This window comes from Rattus norvegicus, chromosome 3 (genome assembly GCF_036323735.1).
Source record: "Rattus norvegicus strain BN/NHsdMcwi chromosome 3, GRCr8, whole genome shotgun sequence".
Lineage (NCBI taxonomy): Eukaryota > Metazoa > Chordata > Mammalia > Rodentia > Muridae > Rattus > Rattus norvegicus.
In genome coordinates this window covers 157,059,798-157,084,538 of record NC_086021.1, presented here as the reverse complement: position 1 = coordinate 157,084,538, position 24,741 = coordinate 157,059,798, and the positions used below count along the sequence as shown (strand labels likewise).

Genomic DNA, 24,741 nt, shown 5'->3' with positions numbered 1-24,741 from the left:
TTGGAAAGCAGAGGAGGAGAGCCAGGTCTAGTGATGGGAAGGTCTAAGCTGAGAAGTCAGACAAGTGGCAGAAATCCTAAATGGATATACATGAGGTAACAAGTGTACTAGAGGGATTGAAGTTGGCAAGAATCAGGATAGTGAGGTAAACAAAAAGAGGATTCCATTTGGAAGGTGAGGCTAAATAGGAGGTTCAGCATTTAAGATAAAAGAAGTGTACTTACTTCCCAGGCATCTTGAAACCTCTTCCATTCTGAAGCTCCCCTTTCATATCTGAGAAGAAAATGTGCAAAACCCTATGTGGAACACTGCTCCTACTGGCCATCTTTGTACTGTTTCTAAACTTCAGTCATGCAACTGCAAAAAGTACCATGGGAGGTAGGGAATATTTTAAAGGAAACATCATGAAAAAAAAACAAACTAAATGATGTATATGATGTCTTCAAATTTCTGTACAATAAGTACAGTGATGACACATATCTCAGCAACATAAAAAATCAATCATTCATCATGAACATATGGGTAAGTACTTTACCCAGGGTGAGAGACAGTGTTGATTTGTCCATGTGTAGCACTATCCTTTTTTTTTTAGTCTATTACTACAGTCTTTTCTGTAACCATGCTTGCTTATCTCCAATATACAATATTCATTTTCTGAAACAGATGGCTCATGGAAGGTCTTATCACACTACAGATAGAATGACGCATTCTTAGTACTGAAATGCCTTCTCAGAATTGCATTATTCTACCTGATTTCAAAGAACTCCTAAGAGATAGTATCCACACACAGACCAGAAATCCTGTAAAACAAAAAATGCTAGCATACGGTGGGAGCTCTACATCTTATTCTGTTTAAATTTGCTGGAAGTAAATAGGAAACAATATTTTTCTATTTCACAGTTAACATAAGGTGTCCTCTAATTTGGCTAAATGATATTAAACACCAGATGGAAATGTACACTGTTTAATGAAGGACCATACAATAGGACAAACAGAGACACAAACATTTATTATTGAAGAAGGAATGTTTTCATACTCTTTCAAGTATCTCAGTTATGTGTGTGTGTGTGTGTGTGTGTGTGTGTGTGTGTGTGTGTGTGTGTGTGCATCTTTCTGCATGTGTACGCGAGTGTGTGTGTGTCTGTACATGTGTATTGTTTGGAGCCAGTATGTCACTGTATATATGGAAGTCATAGATGCCTTTGGTTAATTAAATATCTTTTTACATTGATGGGAGAACAGGAACAAACTTGGTATTTCTGCCTTATTAATTGCATCTTTCCTTACTGCAATCTCTAGATAGCCTAATTCTAAGTATTATTATGGGAAATGAAGTTTCCCTCATACTACTCATTATGAGTTCACAGCATCCTTGTTGATCCTGCCTCCTTTCTGTCCAGTGTTACATGTGGCCATGTTTGCTTCATCCTCCTCACTGTCATGTAGTGCAAGGGGCTTCTGGTATGTGGGTTTATGTCAATATGTTTTTTCCAAATCTCATGATAATAACTATTTGTGTACTTCAGCAAACTATGGAATTTTCTATATAGTAAATATTTCTTTCTGGAAAATGAAGAGTCATTGTACTTGCTCTGATAATATCATACTTATTTCCTTCTTGTATATGACCACTGACATCGACAACCAGGGCAGACTATGGCTCCCACATTCTCTGTTCAGCTGTGCTTTACATACAGAACCTGAGAAAGTTTTCTAATATAGATATTGAGTAAGATTCTATTCCACAGTGGAAAATGGCCATTTCTTCTAGGCTAGATGCAGATGCTATTAACCCAAAGTTGATTGACAATGGCAAGACACAAAGAATGATACCACTCAGTGATGCTGTAGACTTCTTAGATATTAAATGTGCTAGGTGAGAACCTACAGAAAAAAAACTTAAGGGTATATTTCAAAAGGTGCATGTGTGCCCTTTATAAAAATTCACCATGCGGTCGACACCTCTGTCTCCTGTGCAGGATACGTGTTGGCCCGGAGATCCCCGTAATAGATCTCCATAATAAACCTCGCCTTTGCTTATTATATCCAAAATGGTCTCTCTGTGTCTGGGGTCCACGATTTCCCAAGACTTGAATAAGGGTCTCTCTTCGGGGATCTTTCATTTGGGGACTCGTCCGGGATTGGTGTTTTCTGGGGCGCACCATCCTGAGACTCGAGCTAGGATCTTTCATTTGGGAGCTCGTCTGGGATCTTCGCGACCACCCCAGACTCTGAAGACCCCTTGGAGGTGAGTTGGATGTTTGTCTGAGTGTTTCTGTGTGAGCAGTGCCGCATTGGTCAATCTGTGTCTGTCTGTTTTGGTTCTGCCGTGTGTGTATATGTGTGTGTCTTAGTACCAGTCAGTGTTAAGAGGATGGATGGATATTCCTGCCCTGTGCTGAGAGGGTGGATGGGTATTCCTGCCCTGTGCTAAGAGGGTAGATGTGTATTCCTGCCCTGAGCTAGGAGAGTGGATGTGTATCCCCACTCGGTGCAGCTGCCTTTGAGGTCTGTGAGGATCCTCTGGCTCCCGCAAGCTGAAGCCCCTGGAAGACGTTCCATGGGAGGAGAGCAGTTGGGAGAGCCCGACTGTGGGCAGTCAGGAGGACCTGACTGTGGTTTTCTGAAACAAAGGAAATGGAGTGCTCCTTTTACCTAGGCGGGAGTGGATGAGGAATCCCACTCCGTCAGAGGTCACGTTCGGCTGCCTATTTAAGTATAGGTGCGGACAAGTGTGCTTGGACGTGTTAGTGTCTGTTGTCTGTATTCTGTTTCTGTGTTTGGTGTTCTTTTTCTTTGCCATGGGGCAGACTGTGACAACCCCTTTGTCTTTGATGGTGGACCATTGGACGGACGTTAGGTCAAGAGGACACTCTGGAATCCTCTTGGGAGGTGGAATCAGATGGTCCATTTCATCCCAGAAGTGGCTAAGGTTAAACTGCAGTTTGGGCCAGGTACTGAAGGTACCAGGCATCTGTGGAAATTGGTTATAGGATGCTTTGTCTTGGACTTGTTTGTCTGGTTTGTTTTCTGTGGTATTGTCGAGTGTCTTTTTGGCTTTTGTTTTGTTTTTGAATTTGGACTGACGACTGTGTTTAAAATCTTGGACTGACGACTGTGTTTGAAATCATGGAACTGTTTGCTTTGTTTGTCAAAGAGTTTTACTTGGTCCTCTTGGTGCTTAAGTTAAAAGCTGAAAATAATTTGCTTGAGAGAATTTGTTTTCTGCCAGGAGTTTTATCTTTCTCTCTTGAGCCTCCTCCCCAAGGAGAGATGCTCCAGGTTGGGGGGCAGAGAAGCCCCTAAAATAGTTTCAAAAAGAATCTACAACAAACTGTGAAGAACTTTGTTTTGCCAGTCAAAATTCAGAATTCAGGCTTTGGCTGTGGCCAAAGTCAGGATTAATGTTTTCTTTTCCATGGGCCTTTAGCCAAGTGAGACAGCTTGGTGAAGGACTACTACTGCAGTCCTGGTATTCAGAGACACGGGGAGAGCTATAGTTTTGTTTCGTTTTTTATTAAAGGTTGGTACTATAGTATTAACAATCTCTTTATTAGATGTAAGAGACAGGAAGCCCCAGGTGAACTGGTTACAATTCTTTTGTCAGCTGCTTAGTATCTAGCACCCAGTTTCTAACCATCCCTCCATCCTTTTGTTATTAGTTGTTACTAGAAGCCTAGTGTCATTTGGAGGCTGGTTTACTTGAGAGGCAAAGCCACCAAGCTGACACTGAAGAGAGGTACTCCTTAAGGGAAAATCTAAGTCCAGAGAGACAGCCGGTAACAGATAGGCTACCCCTCTGCTCGCCTTTCTGTTTCATAGACAAAGCTTGTGCTTATATTTACAATGGCCTTTTTGTCCACAAAAGGCCTCCTGGTTTAGCGGTGTGACTAAATGCTATTTGTCCTTTTCAGTGGACCTCTATTCTCTAGATTCCCTTCTTGTTTTCTCACCATCCCACTTGAGAACTGTTACAGGTCTTCTTTACCACTGAGGAAAGACAAAATCCTACTAGAGGCCAGAAAGAATGTTCCAGACATGGATGGAAGGCCCTCACTCCTGACTGTTGACTTCAATACCCCTGAAGGTAGGGAGTGCTCCGGGTCTGCCCCCAGGCTCCAAGGGTGGATCTCCAAGGGGCTGGAAAAAGCCCCACCAATCTGGCTAAGATAAGGAAAGGATATGAAGAGAAAGTTACAGAAATTTAAAGGGTTAAGCTAAGTTGCTGAGAGTTAGTATAAGTTACAGAGAAAGTAAGTTTGAACAGAGAGACTGAGAAAGAGAAAGAAAAAAAGATGAAAAGAACAGGAAGCTAGGGAAAAGAGACAAAAAGAAGAGGAAGTTAGAGAGATAAAGAGAGATAAAAGACAAGAGAGGAACATATACTGGCCACAGTAGTTAGGGACCTAGGAAGAAAGTAGAGAAGAGAATTCCTGGCTAAAGATCAGTGTGCCTAATGCAAAGAAAAAGTACACTGGGTCAAGGACTGCCACAGGAAGAACAAGAGGGGCCTCTCCAGTGACTCCAAAGGCAAGCCTCTTGGTCCTAGAGTGCTGACTATGCACAAAGATGGAAGGAAAGCCTGCCCAGTTGTTTTGTGAATGCAGAGGGCCTAACACTCTGTGCTCCTATGTCCAAATGGACTAGTGTCCAGCAAAAGACCATGAGTACAGGGGACTACCAACAACAAATGATACTTATGGACTGCCCGAAGAACAGTGGACCTTTGCGTGAGCCGGGTAACCCACTAGTTCATGGTCATCCCTGACTGCCCCTATCCCTTGCTCATAAGAAATTTGCTCTCCAAAATGGCTTGTGTGGGCTGAATTGGCTGGGTGAGGCCATGTGTATGCATATCTGCAGACTGTGTATGTGGAGCTTAAGACCTGTCTCAGTGCACCAGTACCTGATGCTGGGAGATGTGTGGCTTAGTGCTGTTCTGCCTGGAACACATCACTCCTGCCAGCCTGGCACTAACAATTATCACCCAATCCAGGACTTAAACTGTGATAGAGTGGCTGATGTTTTGCCTTTGAATAAAATGTCCCAGAGGATGGGACCACTGGTCAGCTGCCATGGACTAGATTCTCCACTGGTTGGGGACAATCTGGTCACCTTGCTGCCCAATCCAGACCTGGAGCCACCATAGCACGAGTGTCAAGTACTGGCAGAAGCCCATAGGTGGAAGAAAAACCTCTGCGACTGGCTAATTGACCCCTGCTGAAAGCCAAGGACCTTGTTCACAGACGGAAACAGTTCTCTTCATGAAGGTCAGAGATAAGTGGGTGCTGCCATGGTGGACAACACAATGTCATCTGGAATGGCCGAACCCCAACCCCCCAGCACATAAGTGCCGCAGATGTCTTTGCCATCTCTTGGATGCCTTGATGAAGCCAACAACCGTGAGTATTATTCATTGCTCAGGATATCAGGAGGGAAGAGATTCAGTGACATGGGGCAGTAACAAAGCAGATCAAGTGGCTCAAGAAATGGCTATGCAGGAGCCTATCCTGGTTACAGGCCTGCAGGAGACAGCCACTGGGAACTGGGATTGGACTAAGGGATGGCCTCACTTATAATGTACAACAGAAAAAAAGGCCCAAATTGCTTAAATGAAAAAAAAAAAGACAATGGCACACTTGAGGGGAAAGCTATACTCCCCAGAGAACAAAAAAAAAAAGACTCACTTTGCCAAATACAGAAATGGACTCACTTAGATAAAAAGTTTGTCCAAATAGTTAAGGTGTATGTAATAGACTTTAAGATTTTAGCCAGAGAGACAGTAAAAAGTATAAGGTATGTCAATAAGTGAATGCGTAGCAAGCAAACAGGGCAAAGAGACCTAGAGAGTTTAGTGAAAAGTCGAAGTGAACTTCACTGAGATAAAACCAGGAAAATATGATCACAAGTATCTCCTAGTGCTTGTAGATACTTTTTTAGGAATAGATAGAAGCCTTCCTCACCAAGCAAGAGATGGCCTCGGCAGTCATCAAGAAGATACTGGAAGAAATCTTCCCCAGGTCTGGAGTGCCCAAGGTAATCTGGTCAGACAACGGCCCGACTTTCGTTGCCAAGGTAAGCCAGGGTTTGGCCAAGTATTTAGAGGTCGATTGGAAATTACATTGTATCTACAGACCTCAAAGTTCAGGACAGGTAGAGTAAATAAATAAAACTCTAAAAGAGACCCTGACCAAATTGACCATGGAGACTGGCGCAGACTGGGTGGCACTCCTTCCCTCTTGCTCTCTTCAGAGCAAGAAATATCCCTTCCAGATTCAGCCTTACCCCCTTTGAGATCTTATATGGGGCCTCAGCTGTATTAGATGATGTTATTGAACCAACATGTCATAGTAATAATGATTTGTATGCCAGGCTAAAAGACCTACAGGTGATACAGAAAGAAGTCTGGTCACAGCTGGCAACAGCCTATACCCCAGGGACCCCTGAGACATCTCATCAGTTCCAGGTCGGAGACTCAGCTACATACGATGACACAGAGCCCAGACACTTGAGCCTCACTAGAAAGGATCGTACCTGGTGCTGCTGACCACTCTGACAGCCGTCAATTCTCAGCCCTCACCAGCCGCATACTAGCTGTTGGGGCTGAGAGCTGGGACCTAGAGGGACACTCAACATGTTTGCCCTGGGTGGTTGATAGGTGGGATAGGTGTGGGAATAGGCTTGACTCCTACAAAAAGATAGAGACACTTAACAAGGTTGGTTTGAGTCTTGGTTCACTCGGTCTCCTTGGATGACTACCCTACTCTCTGCTATGGCTGGCCCATTACTAATAATTTTCTTGGTTTTAGTTTTTGGCCCCTGCATGACAAACACGTTAATTGCTTTTGTTAAATATCGAGTGGGTACTGTTCAGTTGATGGTTCTGAGACAACAGTACCAGTCAATTAGGACAACTGGTGAGACCAAATACGAGACTTGATATCAAAATTCTGAGATTAGAATTACTTAGTAGAAGAAGAGGAGAATGAAAGGAAAATTATACAGATTTAAGTTTTAAAAATATGAAGTTAAAAGAATAAGTTTCAAAATTCACAGACTCAGGGCTAAACACTGTGAAACACAAGTCCAGGCAGCCCCACCCGGACTAACAGACCATAAAGATAAAGAAAAGGAATGCAGGAACCAGCCCGAGTTATTGGGACTGACTCATAAACCATTTGACAGGAGGGCACCTCCCCAAGCTTACTCAGAGCCACACTTTAACCAGATGTCCTTCAAACTCTGATAAGCCCCTGGCTTCTAAAATCGAATGCCCCAGTCAGCACGTACTCTTCTGCTGTGCTGTAATCTCACTGCTATGTTTGAATGAGCCAATCACTTATAGCCGAGCCGACTCTCCCCATCCCCCTGTTCCTCACCCTATAAAAATCCCTTGCTTCTAAAAGTCCAGGTCGACACCTCTGTCTCCTGCACGGGATATGTGTCAGCCTGGATATCCCCGTAATAGATCTCCGTAATAAACCTCACCTGTGTTTATTACATCCAAAAAAAAAAAATTCACCATGCACAATGAGCCAAATTTCAAATTGTATGGAGACCTCTAAAGGACAGGTAAAGTCATCTGAGCAATTCCAAGCATGGAATTTGTAGGCTTGTATTTTCAAATTAACCTGGAGATTATACATCCTTTTTCCTAGTGACCTTGGAATGATCCTGGAGCAGCACTTAGGAACTAGAGTCCTAATTTTGCAAAAAAAAAAAAATACATTAGGACCTATGACCGATGCAACTAGTAACCAACTGTGAAAGATGACCACCTTGTACACTATATCATTCAGCAATGTAGAGTCAACCCCTGAAACATACTACACTCAGCCAATTTGTTAGTCAAGGCACAAATACTAGACTTTCCAAAAACCTGAGTAAATGTTAAAATTATAAAATTACAAAAAAGGAAAATGTGCAATCCAAACACATAACAAAGATGCCTATTGTTCAGTGTATACCTGAGTCGAAATGTAGACACAGGATGAGCATCATTCCAGGGAAGATTGTCCTTACTCATGGTTTCAGAGGACAAATTCTATTATTTTAGCTTGGTTTCTTCCAGGAAATGTATCTGAGATCCCCTCCGCAATGAATATGTAAGTGCCAATTTGTTAACTGCACAAGTGACTAAAATGCCATGAGATATGTTAGTATCAATGATCAAATTTAGAATTGAGACACTCACAGGCTCTATTTATTTGTGATGAAGTTTCCCCTTGTGTGTAGCATTCCAAATTCTCCTGTCCACTGAAGGAACTATAATTAGAAACCAAATGAAAGGGATGCTCTGTGTTAAATGTAGGTACTAATGGTGATCATTAGGTGAACAAACCAACCTGAAACCTTGTTAGAGGTGCAAAGTGTGACTACCTTTTCTCCTGAAATTAATAGGATCATTCAATTCATGCTGCATTCTAAAGCCTTCCCTCCTTCTCAGAGCAGATCATGTATTGGGAATGGTTCTTACCTGTCCTTTTGGTTTCTATTCCAGGCTGGTTCTACCTTATTAACAATATTGAAAAATGTTAGTCACAGACTTCCAACGTTGATGTCCTATTTCTTCTATTTCTTAGAGTAAAGATGTACACAGAAAAAGGTCCTGAAAATCATTCTGTTGGAAGTAGTTTGTGTGTGTGTTCAGATGGCAATAATATTGACATGGATCCAAAATAAAAGTGTTAGCTACAAAAGTAAATTAAAGCATACATGTAAATAAAAATACAGAACTACAAAACAATTGTGCTCCTTTCTTCATAGGAAATTGGAGACATTGAAATGGTTAAAACCACATGTAAAAAGACTGAGTCTGACTTCCACCAATGTCATTTAGAGAGGGAATTCTATGCCATAAAGGTGTGTATTTGGTAATGCCTTGTCTCCTGAGAAGTTGGGCAGGGTGGCAGAGGTACTATGCTCATGCATTGGTATAGATATATGGATATTTTGAGAAAATGTGAGTATTGGAGAGAAATGTGTAGAAATGTAGTTATTTATGAAGGGATAGAGCTGGGGATAAATATACAAGAACTTGTGGGTTAGAGTAAGGGTATGTGCACAAATCATAAACTTGAATTTTGAAGTGTTTTCCATTGAACTCTTCATACTGAGCAGAAAACCTTCTGTAAGTTGGTGTTCCTCTCTGGATTAGAGGACCCTTTTCAACGACACTTCCTTTGGAGATGATAATTAATTAACCTGAGCTTCAACAGCTTTCCATGTGGCCATGAAAGAAAAGAAAAGGACCGGTGTATAATATCTGAGAAGGGTTTTGTGCTAGTATTTTATGCTTGCAGCAAGGTAATATAAATGAAGTGCACAGGAAAAGATCATGTGCAAACTTTTATAGAGAGAAAGTGGGGATGATCAATAAGAAAAATAGATACACTTGTTGAGTGCATCAATTCCTCTAAAGTAGCACTGTGCACAGATGAGGAGGAAAAGTCCATAACAATTATTATTCTCCATTTGCTGGGAACTTTACTTCCAAGGGTATGATTGAATTTTTGCTCATTGACAGAATAAAGTGTTGTGGATATGGTTGCTTGTCAGAAGAGAGTCTCTTATTCCCAACCTCACCATCATTTACAAGGTTTACTTTTAAAAGCCCCACACAGTCATTCAGGTACTGAGGTGTGGTGGTTATAAGCAGACCAAAGCTTCATGACCTCTGGCCTTTAACTATCTCTTACTGTTCTGGTTCCAGAAGCTAATGGTTTCTGACTTTTGATTGCTGATGTTAGGAGAGTATTGGGAAAAGAAACTTAGTTACTTGGCTGCTTTTACTTGGGGATCTCCTGATAGATAGGTAAGAGCCTAGGAATTCATTAACCTTTTGTGAATCATAGAAAATGAAAAAGTGCAAAATTAAAGTCAAGCATACACCACACACACACACACAGACACACACACTCACACACACACACACACACACACACTCACACACTCACACACACACAAATTTGGCTGATGACAACCATTCAACTTCAAAAGTGCACATGTATACATATAGACATACATTTTAATAATAAATATTATTAAGCATACATATGTATGTACATACACACAGACAGACAGATATACATATATACTATATAAAAAGTAAATATAAACATTTTGTGAATAGAGAATATCCCACTACAACTACACGTTACATTTTATTTTTCTCTGAGTATTTTTTAGCTTTTTAGAATATACCTCACAGATGAAATTTCAAAAAAAGGAGTTATGGAAGGTTGTAGATAGTCAGTTCAAAGTAGTGTTTCACTCTATAAACTCATTATAAGTTTAAAACAACAGTTTCACATGTCCTTGCTAAATTCCAGTGCACACTGTTAGCATCATGCCTGGATACTACCTAGAATTAATGTCTTTCATTGATCTAAGGTATGTCTCAAATTTCTTTCTCATCTTACTTGATTTTTAAAGCTCATTTCATTCATTATAATTCATTCATTATTCTATGAGGAGGTGCATGTACTGTTCTTGATTTTAACTTTATTACATCTTTCTGGGAAAATAAAACCTTCTCCTTAAATTTCTATCTAAAATTATTGAATCGAATCAAGAATTCTATAATCATTAATTCATCTAAAAAGCACTATTATTTTTTAATCTTTATTAACTTGAGTATTTCTTATTTACATTTCGATTGTTATTCCCCTTCCAGGTTTCTGGGCCAACATCCCCCTAACCCTTCCTCCTCCCCTTATATATGGGCTTCCCCTACCCATCCTCCCCACAACAATCACGTTAACTCATGGATCAGTCTTGGCAGAAACAAGGGCTTCTCCTTCCACTGGTGCTCTTACTAGGCTATTCATTGCCACCTATGAGGTTGGAGCCTAGTGTCAGTCCAGTCTTTGGGTAGTGGCTTAGTCCCTGGAAGCTCTGGTTGGTTGGCATTGTTGTTCATATGGGGTCCCCAGCCCCTTCAAGCTCTTCCAGTCCTTTCTCTGATTCCTTCAAGGGGTTCCCGTTCTCAGTTCAGTGGTTTGCTGCTGGCATTCGCCTATGTATTTGCTGTATTCTGGCTGTGTCTCTCAGGAGAGATTGTGAGAGTGCGGTTCCAGTCAGCCTGCACTTCTTTGCTTCATCCATCTTATCTAGTTCCCTGACTGTATGTGTATGGGCCAAATGTGGGGCAGGCTCTGAATGGGTGATCCTTCTGACTCTGTTCTAAACTATGCCTCCCTATTCTCTCCCAAGGGTATTCTTGTTCCCTTTTTTAATTATTATTATTAACTTGAGTACTTCTTATATACATTTCAAGTGTTATTCCCTTTCCCGGTCTCCGGGCTAACATCCCCCTAATCCCTCCCCCTCCCCTTCACTATGGGTGTTCCCCTCCCCATCCTCCCCCCATTGCCGCCCTCCCCCTAACAATCTAGTTCACTGGGAGTTCAGTCTTAAGGAGTGAAGCATTCGCATTTTGGTCATCGTTCCTGAGTTTCATGTGTTCTGTGCATCTAGGGTAATTCAAGCATTTGGGCTAATAGCCACTTATCAATGAGTGTATACCATGTGTTTTTTCTATGATTAGGTTACCACACTCAGGATGATATTTTCCAATTCCATCCATTTGCCTATAAATTTCATAAAGTCATCGTTTCTGATAGCTGAGTAATATTCCATTGTGTAGATACACCACATTTTCTGTATCCATTCCTCTGTTGAAGGGCATTTGGGTTCTTTCCAGCATCTGGCTATTATAAATAAGGATGTTATGAACATAGCAGAGCACCTATCTTTGTTATATGTTGGGGCCACTTTTGGGTATATGCCCAAGAGTGGTATAGCTATGTCCTCAGGTAGTTCAATGTCCAATTTTGTGAGGAACCTCCAGACTGATTTCCAGAATGGTTGTACCAGTCTGCAATCCCACCAACAATGGTGGAGCATTCTTCTTTCTCCACATCCTCGTCAGCATTTGCTGTCACCTGAGTTTTGGATCTTAGCCATCCTCACTGGTTTGAGGTGAAATCTCAGGGTTGTTTTGATTTGCATTTCCGTTATGACTAAAGATGTTGAACATTTTTTTAGGTGTTTCTCAGCCATTCAGCATTCCTCAGCTTTGAATTCTTTGTTTAGCTCTGAATCCCATTTTTTAGGAGTGTTATGTGTCTTCCTGCGGTCTAACTTCTTGAGTTCTTTGTATATTTTGGATATTAGCTCTCTATCTGTTGCAGGATTGGTAAAGATCTTTTCCCAATCCGTTGGTTCCCGTTTGTCCTAACTATTGTCCTTTGCCTTACAGAATCTTTGCAGTTTTATGAGAACCCATTTGTCTATTCTTGAACTTAGAGCATAAGCCACTGGGGTTTTCTTCAGGAAATTTTCTCCAGTGCCCATGAGTTCGAGATACTTCCCCACTTTTTCTTCTATTAGTTTGAGTGTATCTGGTTTGATGTGGAGGTCCTTGATCCACTTGGTCTTAAGCTTTGTACAGGGTGATAAGCATGAATCAACCTGCATTCTTCTACATGCTGACCTCCAGTTAAACCAGGACTATTTGCTGAAAATGCTACCTTTTTTCCATTGGATGGTTTTGGATCCTTTGTCAAAAATCAAGTGACCATAGGTGTGTGGGTTCATTTCTGGGTCTTCAGTTCTATTCCATTGGTCTATCTGTCTGTCTCTGTACCAATACCATGCAGTTTTTATCACTATTGCTCTGTAATACTGCTTGAGTTCAGGGATCGTGATTCCCCCAGAAGTCCTTTTATTGTTGAGGATAGTTTTAGCTATCCTGGGTTTTTTGTTATTCCAGATGAATTTGCAAATTGTTCTGTCTGACTCTCTTAAGAATTGGATTGGTATTTTGATGGGGATGGCATTGAATCTGTAGATTGCTTTTGGTAAAATGGCCATTCTTACTATGTTAATCCTGCCAATCCAGGAGCAAGAGAGATCTTTCCATATTCTGAGGTCTTCTTCAATTTCTTTCTGCAGAGACTTGAATTTCTTATCATACAGATCTTTTACTTGCTTGGCTAAAGTCACACCTAGGTACTTTATACTATTTGGGGCAATTATGAAGGATGTCATTTCCCTCATTTCTTTCTCAGCTTGTTTCTCTTTTGTTCAGAGAAATGGTTATCCATTTATTTGAGTTAATTTTATACCTAGCCACTTTGCTGAAGGAGTTTATCAGGTTTAGTAGTTCTCTGGTGGAACTTTAGGGATCACTTAAATATACTATCATATCATCTGCAAATATTGACATTTTCACTTCTTCTTTTCCAATCTTTATCCCCTTGATCTCCTTTTGTTGTCTGATTGCTCTGGCTAGAACTTCAAGAACTATATTGAATAAGTAGAGAGAGAGTGGGCAGCCTTGTCTAGTCCCTGATTTTAGTGGGATTGCTTTGTTTCTACTTGGTTGATTTCAGCTCTGAGTTTGTTTATTTCCTGCCTTCTACTACTCCTGGGTGTATTTGGTTCATTTTGTTCTAGAGCTTTTAGGTGTGCTGTCAAGCTGCTGATATATGCTCTCTCCTGTTTCTTTCCGCAGGCAGTCAGAGCTATGAGTTTTCCTCTTCGCACAGTTTTCATTGTGTCCCATAAGTTAGGGTAAGTTGTACCTTCATTTTCATTAAATTCTAAGAAGTCTTAAATTTCTTTCAAACAGCACTACTACATAAAATATGTTTTCATATTGATATGAAGAATCTGTGCTCAATATTGTGAGATGATGCCCATAAATTATTAAGCAGTAATAGTGGCAGGAAAGCAATATCAGAAGTGAGAAGCTATTTTGGGATTGATCCATGCCTTTCAGAGCACACCAATCACAGCTATGCAAAATGGTGGATCATCTCCAGAAAACCTACTTGCTTGCCATCACCTTTCCTACATGGTTGGTCCCGTGCATCTAAAAGATCTGCCATATGTTCATGACTTTAATCCCTCTTGTTGAAATCCTGTTTCAACTGCCAGATGCTGTCGTACACATTGGATTCCTCTGATACTGTGGGTGGCAGCACTTATCTTCTCCAATATTTGTATCACACCTTATTTTCACATCAATATTCCCTTCTTTGATTTTTTTCCCTGTGCCATGCTTAATGATTGTCAAGGTCTAGAACTAGATGGGCCCTGATCCTGGGGACTCATGTTGTGTAACAGGATTCAGGATCTCATGAGTTCTTGATTGTTCACATAAAATCTTGTGAACTTTAGACAATTGCGTCAATGACCATAGTCCACTGAAGAGTTATGCTGAATATCCAGGGACCCAAGGACACTGGAATGACCAGTGTGTCATTTACATGGTTACCATTTCCATTTCACTTAGCAGGATTATTATACTCTTTTTAATTTTAATATCCCTAACGATCTATATTTCTTTCCATTTTTAGAGAGAAATATGTTACTTTCAACTGTATCCTGATTATTATGAGCAAAATATGAATGCAGTAAGATTCAATTGTTATACTGAATGAGACTCTGAGCCTGACTGAGTCTGCAAGTGGTGGACTGTTACCCACCACTTGCAGACGTTGATTATAGTTCTGGAACTCTAATATGGAATCACCCTTCAGTCTGGATGCCAGAGTCACAGAGACATGCAGTCCAGTTATGTACACCTGAACAATTGTCTTCCTTTTACTTTTCACACACTTCTTTTAAATGAACCATTGTAAGCCTCCCATGAAAAACCTATGCTTTGCTCAATAAAGGTACTCCCAATCCTCTTGAGTTTTGTCTGAGAACAACTGCAATGCGGGTAAATGGAATCAAATGCAAAGAACCCTGAGGCTCTTATCAACAAGTCTGTGTCAAGTATGTTCTATTCTCTGTGATGATATCCAAGTTTCATAGGCACTTGCTGTTCCTCCTGTATAAATGAAGACTCTTACTTTCTACGTAAGAAGATTGAAATATAGTGAATAATCTTCCATCTCAAGGAAGATATGCCCTGTAGTTATAACAGCAAAGTTACAGTAACATCTAACTGAATCATGTGGATGACTAACATTCACAAAAATCACAGCCAGGCCTTTGTTACTATCCTCCTATCTATAGCTCAAAAAATCACTCATAGGGTTGACTTTGTATAAGATCTGTTGTTTTAAACCTTTAAAGAAAAAGAATCATCTCACTTCTGGATAGGAGAATATAAAACTAATGTTCTCTGAGAGAAAATATCAACAGGGGTATGCACAGAACTAATATGCTAGATAGCACATCCCATTTGGTATATATCACACATGTGTTATATATAAATATGCATGCTGATTCTATTTTTAAATTTTAAGAATTATACATTATCTGAGGATGCTGAAGGGAAAACGTATATTCTGTGCTCCTATGGATTTCTAAAATTAAATCATATAATTCAATGTGTTGGAACTATATAAACATTTGTGTATAACTGCATCTGCACCCAGAGATGAGGCTGTCCACAGCCTTTGGATACAAAACCTTCTGGCAGAGAGCTGGTCTGCCAGAAGGGCCCTTCCACTTAAGCTCACAGGTAGGACCCCACTTTCGCTCCACTGACTATCCAAAAAGAAAGCTGCCTAGAGCACAGGGTGGGCAGGAACCGCAGGTCTGCCTAAGACTGTACACCCCTGTCTCCATCAGCTTCCAGAAGTATGCAAGTTACTGGACCCACAGGGAAGATTGTTACAGGACACTTCCTGTCTCCATCTGAGCCCAGAGATAAGGCTGTCTGACAGCCTATAAGACTCAAAACCTGCCCACAGAGAGCAGGTCTCCTGGGAGCTTGCACACGCCTAGGATCACAGGCTCATAGGCTTACAGGCCCACATACGGTAAAAGATCCAGTCAGAGACAGCAAGACCAACAACATCAGAGATTACCAGATGGTGAGAGGCAAGCACAAGAACCTAAGCAACAGGAACCTACACTGCTTGGCATCATCAGAATCCAGTTCTTCTACCACAGCAACTACGGGATATTCCAACACAGTGGAAAGCAAGATTTGGATTAGAAATCACATCTCATAATGATGAGAGTTGTCTTTAAGAAGGACATAAATAACTCCCCTAAAGAAATACAGGAGAAACTTCTTTATATCATTAATAACCTGAGAATAGGAGATTATTTTGATTATTTCAGCAAAGAAGAGTCTCAAGAGACATACTCACTATGGATAGCTACATTCCCTTGCCTGGGTCTTGGAGAGTAAAAATGAAGAAAGTAAGTTGAGCACTTATTATTACTTCGTGTTTTATGACTGTAAATGTAATTGGATCATCTGCCTTGACATTCTTCTGTTATTTTTTTCCTGGGGTCTATGCACTTGGACTGAGTGGCAAAATAAACCATTACTCTCTACAAAGAAAGAAAAAGAAAAAGTAAAAAAAAAAAGACAGGAGAACACATGTAAACAAATAGAAGCCCTTAAAGAAACACAAAAATACCTTAAAGAAATACAAGGAAACTCAACCATTAGACTTAATAAGAAAAGTCCAATCAAGGACTCATAGAAAATACTGAAGGAGATGAAGGTGTTTGTTACCCCATAGGAAGAATAAAATATCAACCAACCAGATGCCACTGGAGTTCCTAGGGACTAAAACACCACCAAATGAGTACACATAGAGGGACCCATGACTCCAGAAAACTATGTTACAGCACATGGCATTGTCCATAATCAATAGGAGGAAAAGCCCTTGGTCTTCTGAAGGGTCACTTCCCCAAAGTAGGGTAAAGCCAGCGTGCTGATGTGGGAGTAGGTGGGTAAGAGTGGGAGCATCCTTGTGGAAGCAGGGAGAAGAAGAGGGGATATGGAATAGAAGGAAAAGAGGATAATATTTATAAAACCATTATGTAATTGCATAAAATATCTGAGAAAAATAAAATTAGAAAATATTTGCATATATAATTATTTACTAATATGAATACTTCATGTGTCTTAATTGTATTCACTGTAATAGATGAGCCAGTCTTTTTCTTAACACACAGCTCATGTCTTATTGAGTCAAGATAGTCAATGATCTTACAGAGTCCCTGGTGTCTACTAGGGTTGCAGATAGGACTGTTACATTGTGTTTACATGGATGCTGGGGATCTTAAATAAGGCCCTGATACTTATATTGCAGTCACTTAACCAGTGAAAAATTTCATCAAGCCTAACATCACGTTTGATGCAGTTGTATGGAGAATTCTCTCCACTAGGGAACAGTTTGTCATTTACTGGAAAACACTTGTGAAAATTAATAATGGAGGACACTCAAAGTTGAAGTATATGTCTCAGTTTTATTTTTAAAAGAGAAGAATGAACCTGACCCCATGAACTTATTTTTGTTTTCTTATAGTGTTTCAATGTGGTATGAGAATCCATTTTACAATATTAGAACTTCATAACTGAAGATGATGTATGCAAATTTACCATCTACCATTCTGAATTGTTGTTAATTCCTGCCAGGAAATCAAATCATCCATGCTCATGATTGTGCATTTTCATCTTCCTGATTGCTTTGAGTGTTTAGGACAATATTACCTATCCCTTCTATTATTACCAATTGAATATCTAATATAGACACTAGTGACTTCTACAAGCAGATACAGCTTTAGGGGTAGGAAAATGCTGCTGTTGCTTCCTTCTTCCACTCTAGTAATTACTTGATCAGGATTGATTATGTTAATCAATTCTGATGATATTATCAGAATGATAGTACCTTCAAGAAAGTACTCACATAAAAAAAAAAGGTTTTCCATGGCACTGAAGCAATTCTCAGTCACATATCATGCTCTAATGGTCCTTCCAGTTCTCGTTCATTTTATAACACTTCAACATTGATGATCTCCTCTGAGTCTTTCATCTCTCCTAAGCATCCACATAAGATATTGATAACTTTCTAAATCCCTCTCATATACATAAATGTCATGTATTTTCATGAAACCCAGATGATGCTACATGGTTTCCGAAGAACTGAATATTTATCCTTGTGTGGTTCTACATGTTATTGGAGATATAAATAGGTATGGGCATTATATCCGAAAAGTCAAGGAAAATGAGATAGGAATAGAAGCCAAATATCCTGAAACTTACTTTGGCTAATAGCCCAATATACTGAGAGATGTGCTGATAGCCTGCAAAGGCTAACAAACCAGGAAGTGACGCACTGTGATTCCTTTAGTTATGGGCTCTTTAAAGCTGGTAAATTCAACATCAACAATACTATTAGAACCATCTCCTACTAACAAGAATATGAACCATGCTTATAGTAAATTTACCCAGAATTCCTTGGAATCTATGCCTGTTAATAATTACTTGAGGTTTTTTATCTTTTTTTAACTATTCTGTATGATTTTATTTTTTTAATGTATGAAATGTTCTTTATAAAGAATTTTGTACTCTTATTTTAAATATATGTATTTGTATATACATATATATATTTTCACATATCTATGTTTTGTTTGTGTAATATATATATATATATATATATATATATATATGAAGAGAGGGAGAAATATTTTACATAAATTTTTAAAGTTCATGGAGATTTTATTAGAATTTTAAAAAGTTATGAATATATGAATGTAAGAAGCTTCTGAGGCTAGTACCTCATTGCAAAGAACGGAATTTAGAGAGCCTATGAGGAAACCCCAAAATGTTAGAGAAATATGAGTAGTACAGGGATCATATGAAGAATCAAGAAAAGTTCGGCTTTGGAAAATAATTCCATTAAGCACTCAAGGTTACAAGCCACATGGCTGAGTCCAGGTCAGAAATGTCTTGCTTAATATTTTGAGCTCAGATATGCATTACATGATTAAAATACTGTGACCTAATAAGAATTGTTTCATTATTTCACCTATACACAGAAGCACATTGCTCTGATCAATCAAACTGTAGATTTGCATCTTTATTGTTGATAGATCCCAGCACCTTTTTATAATAAATTGTTCTGATATTCTTTATTATGATGAATGTGAAAGTCTTGTATACCCAGTTCTTTCCTTTCCCTATGAAAATGACTATTTGTATGTGTTATTGAGACAAAGAAAGAAAGATAATGAGATGAATAGAGATACAGATTCTGTAAGGATTCACTCATTTAATCTCCACTGCACCAGTATCACTCCATCTTCTGGTAACTTACTGTGAAATAACAGTTTTAAAAGAAGTTGCTAGGAGCTCACCGCATAGACAGGTGGGCACTGCTGAGACTGCTGAGCAGGAAAGACCACCAATACTGCCCAACACTGCCCACATCACTGGCCCAAGAGGAAACTGTATAGGGCCTCTGGGAAACGGAAGATAGGGGCACTCAAGCGGCAGATCCCCTGCGGTCCAGACACTGCCCAGACAACAGTTCCCTGCACCCAAATCCCATGGAAGGAAGAGCTAAACCTTCAGAGGGGCAGACACGCCTGGGAAGCCAGATGAGACCACACTCTGCCCACATTTCTGACTCCAGAGGAAAACATCTAACACCATCTAGGACCCTGGTGCATGGGGGCCCTGGGAAAAGACAGCACAGGCCCTCCTGGTTGCCGCCCTCACTGAGAGCTCAAAAGCAGAACTCTAGGAGCAACTTTAGCCAGAGGACCACAGGTAAGACCAACTTTTCTTCTCCAAGTGACCTGCCTGGTGGACTCAGGACACACGCCAACAGGCACAGCTAAAGACCAGTAGACAGGAAAATCTACATGCCTGAAAGCAGAACACTCTGTTCCCATAACTGGCTGAAAGAAAAGAGGAAAACAGGACTACAGCAATCCTGACACACAGGCCTTTAGGACAGTCTAGCCACTGTCAGAAATAGGTGAACAAGGCAACACCAGAGACAACCTGATGGCGAGAGGCAAGCACAGGAATGCAAGCAACAGAAACCAAGACTACAGAGCATCATTGGAGCCTAATTTCCCCACCAAAGCAAACAAAGAGTATCCAAACACACCAGTAAAGCAAGATCTAAATTTAAAATCACATTTGATCTTGATGATGGAGGACTTCAAAAAAGATATAAAGAACTCCCTTAAAGAAACACAGGAGAACATAAATAAACAAGTAGAAGCTTATAAATAGGAATCACAAAAATCCCTGAAAGAATTCCAGGAAAATACAATCAAACAGGTGGAGGAATTAAAAATGGAAATAGAAGAAATAAAGAAAGCACAAAGGGAGACAAACCTGGATATATAAAACCAAAGGAAGAGACAAGGTGCCATAGATACGAGCATCACTAAGAGAATGCAAGAGATAGAAGAGAGAGTATCAGGAGCAGAAGATTCAATAGAAATCACCGACACAACTGTCGAAGATAATGTAAAACAGTAAAAGCGACTGGTCCAAAACATACAGGAAATCCAGGACTCAATGAGAAGATCAAACCTAAGGATGATAGGTATAAAAGAGAGTGAAGACTCCCAGCTCAAAGGACCAGTAAATATCTTCAACAAAATCATAAAAGAAAACTTCCTTACCTAAAGAAAGAGATGCCCAGAAACATACAAGAAGTCAACAGAACTTCAAAAAGACTGGGCCAGAAAAGAGACTCCTCCCATCACATAATAGTCAAAACATAAAATGAACAAAACAAAGTAAGAATATTAAAATCAGTAAGGATAATGGTCAAGTAACATATAAAGGCAGACCTATCAGAATCACACCTGACTTCTCACGAGAGCCTATGGAAGCCAGAAGATCCTGTACAGATGTAATACAGACACTAAGACAACACAAATGCCAGCCCACGTTATTGTACCCAGGAAAACTCTCAATTAGCATAGATGGAGAAACCAAGATATTCCATGACAAAAACAAATTTACACAATATCGTTCTATAAATCCAGTGCTACAAAGGATAATAAATGATAAGCCGAACATAAGGAGGCAAGCTACACCCTAGAAAAAGCAAGAAACTAATCGTCTTGGCAACAAAACAAAGAGAGGAAAAGCACAAAAACATAATCCCACATTCAAATACACATATAACAGGAAACAACAATCACTATTCCTTAAAATCTCTCAATATCAACGGACTCAAATCCCCAATAAAAAAACATAGATTAACAAACTGGATATGCAATGATGACCCTGCATTCTGCTGCCTACAGGAAACACACCTCAGAGACAAAGACAGACACTACCTCAGAGTGAAAGCCTGGAAAACACCTTTCCAAGCAAATGGTCTGAAGAAGTAAGCTGGAGTAGCCTTTCTAATATCAAATAAAATTGATTTTCAACTAAAAGTCATGGAAAAAGATAAGGAAGTACAGTTGATATTCATCAAAGGAAAAATTGACCAAGGTGAACTCTCAATCCTAAATATCTATGCTCCAAAAAAAAGGCAACTACATACATAAAAGAAACCTTACTAAAGCTCAAAGCACACGTTGTACCTCACACAATAATAGTAGGAGATTTCAACACCCCACTCTCATCAATGGACAGATCATGGAAACAGGAAATAACAGATATATAGACAGACTTTCAGAAGTCATGAACCAAATGTACTTAACAGATATTTAGAGAATATTCTATCCTAAAACAAAATGATACACTTTCTTCTCACAACCTCATGGCATTTTCTGCAAAATTGACCATATAATTGGTCATAAAACAGGCCTCAATAGATACAGAAAGATAGAAATAATCCCATGTGTCCTGTCAGACCAAAACAGGCTAAAGCTGGTCTTCAATAACAATAAGGGAAGACCGCCTACTTATACATTGAAGTGGAACAACGCTCTACTCAATGATAACCCAGTCAAGAAAGGAATAAAGAAAGAAATTAAAGATTTTTTAAAAATTTAATGAAAATGAAGGTACAACATACCCAAACTTATGGGACACAATGAAAGCTGTGCTAAGAAGGAAAACTCATAGCTCTGAGTGCCTGCAGAAAGAAACAGGAGAGAGCATATATCAGCAGCTTGACAGCACATCTAAAGCTCTAGAACAAAAAGAAGCAAATACACGCAGGAGGAGTAGAAGGCAGGAAATAATCAAACTCGGAGCTGAAATCAACCAAGTAGAAACAAAAAGGATCATAGAAAGAATAAACAGAACCAAAAGTTGGTTCTTTGAGAAAATCAACAAGATAGATAAACCCTTAGCCAGACTAACGAGAAGACACAGAGAATCTGTCCAAATTAACAAAATCAGAAATGAAAAGGAAGACATATCTACAGAATCAGAGGAAATTCAAAAAAAATCAACAGATACTACTACAAAAGCCTATATTCAACAAAACTTGAAAATCTGCAGGAAATGGACACTTTCCTAGACAGATACCAGGTACCAAAGTTAAATCAGGAAAAGATAAACCATTTAAACCACCCCATAATTCCTAATGAAATAGAAAGTCACTAAAGGACTCCCAACCAAAAAGAGCCCAGATCCAGATGGGCTTAGTGCAGAATTCTATCAGAACTTCATAGAAGACCTCATACCAATACTATCCAAACTATTCCACAAAATTGAAACAGATGGAGTACTACCGAATTCCTTCTATGAAGCCACAATTACTCTTATAACAAAACCACACAAAGACCCAACAAAGAAAGAGAACTTCAGACCAATTTCCCTTATAAGTATCGATGAAAACATACTCAATAAAATTCTGGCAAACTGAATCCAAGAGCACATCAAAACAATCATCGACCATGATCAAGTAGGCATCATCCCAGGCATGCAAGGATGGTTTAATGTACAAAAAACCACCAACGTAATCCATTATATAAACAAACTGAAATATAAAAACCAGATGATCATTTCATTAGATGCTGAGAAAGCATTTGACAAAATTCAGCACCCTTCATGATAAAAGTCCTGGAAAGAATAGGAATTCAAGGCCCATACCTAAACATAGTAAAAGCCATATACAGCAAACCAGTAGCTAACATTAAACTAAATGGAGAGAAACTTGAAGCAGTCCCACTAAAATCATGGACTAGACAAGGCTGCCCATGCTTACCGTACTTACTCAATATAGTTCTTGAACTTCTAGCCAGAGCAATCTGACAACAAAAGGCGATCAAAGGATACAGATTGGAAAAGAAGAAGTCAAAATATCACTATTTGAAGATGATATGATAGTATATTTAAGTGATCCCAAAAGTTCCACCAGAGAACTACTAAACCTGATACACACCTTCAGCAAAGTGGCTCTATATAAAATTAACTCAAGTAAATCAGTAGCCTTCCTCTACACAAAAGAGAAACAAGCCGAGAAAGAAATTAGAGAAACAACACACTTCATAATAGTCCCAAATAATATAAAATACCTCGGTGTGACTTTAACCAAGCAAGTAAAAGATCTATATGATAAGAACTTCAAGCCTATGAAGAAAGAAATTGAAGATCTAAGGAGATGGAAAGATCTCCCATGCTCATGGATTGGCAGGAATAATATAGTAAAAATGCCCATTTTACCAAAAGCAATCTACAGACTCAATGCAATCTCCATCAATATACCAAACCAATTCTTCAGAGAGTCAGATATAACAATTTGCAAATTCATCTGGAATAACAAAAAACTCAGGATAGCTAAAACTATCCTCAACATTGAAAGTACTTCCAGGGGAATCACTATCCCTGAACTCAAGCAGTATTACAGAGCAATAGTGAAAAAACATGCATGGTATTGGTTCAGAGACAGACGGATAGACCAGTGGAAAAGAATTGAAGACCCAGAAATGAACCCACACACCTATGGTCACTTGATTTTTGACAAAGGAGCCAAAACCATCCAATGGAAAAAAGATAGCATTTTCAACAAATGGTGCTTGTTTTACTGGAGGTCAGCATGTAGAATGGAGATCGATCCATGCTTATCACCCTGTACAAAGCTTAAGTCCAAGTGGATCAAGGATCCCACATCAAACCAAATACACTCAAACTGATAGAAGAAAAAGTGGGGAAGCATCTCGAAACCATGGGCACTGGAGAAAATTTCCTGCAGAAAACATCAATAGCTTATGCTCTAAGATCATGAATGGACAGATGGGGTCTCAAAAACTGCAAAGCTTCTGTAAGGACACTTTCGTTAGGACAAAACGGCAACCAACATATTGGGAAAAATCTTAACCAATCCTACAAAGAACTCAAGAAGTTAGACAGCAGGGAGACAAATAGCACTATTAAAAAGTGGGGTTTAGAGCTAAACAAAGAATCACAGCTGAGGAATGTCGAATGTCTGAAAAACACCTAAAGAAATGTTAAATATCTTTAGTCACAAGGGAAATGAAAATCAAAACAACCCTCAGATTTCACCTCACAACAGTTAGAATGGCTAAGATCAAAAACTCAGGTGACAGCAAATGTTAGTGAGGATGTGGAGAAAGAACACTCCTGCATTGTTGGTGGGATTGCAGACTGGTACAACCATTCTGGAAATCAGTCTGGATTTTCCTCAGAAAATTGGACATTGAACTACCTACGACCCAGCTATACCTCTCTTGGGCATATATCCAAAAGATGCCCCAACATATAACAAAGATAGGTGTTCCACTATGTTCATAGCAGCCTTATTTATAATAGCCAGAAATTGGAAAGAACCCAGATGCCCTTCAAAAGAGGAATGGATACAGAAAATGTGGTACATCTACACAATGGAATGTTACTCAGCTATCAAAAAATTGATCTTATGAAATTCATAGGCAAATGGATGAAACTGGAAAATATCATCCTGAGTGAGGTGACCCAATCCCAGAAAAACATACAATGAATGGTATACATTCATTGATAAGTGGCTATTAGCCCAAATGCTGAAATTACCCAGACTCAGCAAACTTTGATTCCTGCCCACA

General features: G+C 39.5%; 1 pseudogene; it reads left to right on the top strand.

Annotated features, from left to right (window-relative positions):
• The first annotated feature begins 284 nt into the window (after positions 1–284).
• P22k15-ps1 (cystatin related protein 2, pseudogene 1) overlaps positions 285–24,741 on the top strand; it is a 96,101-nt pseudogene continuing 71,644 nt past the window's right edge.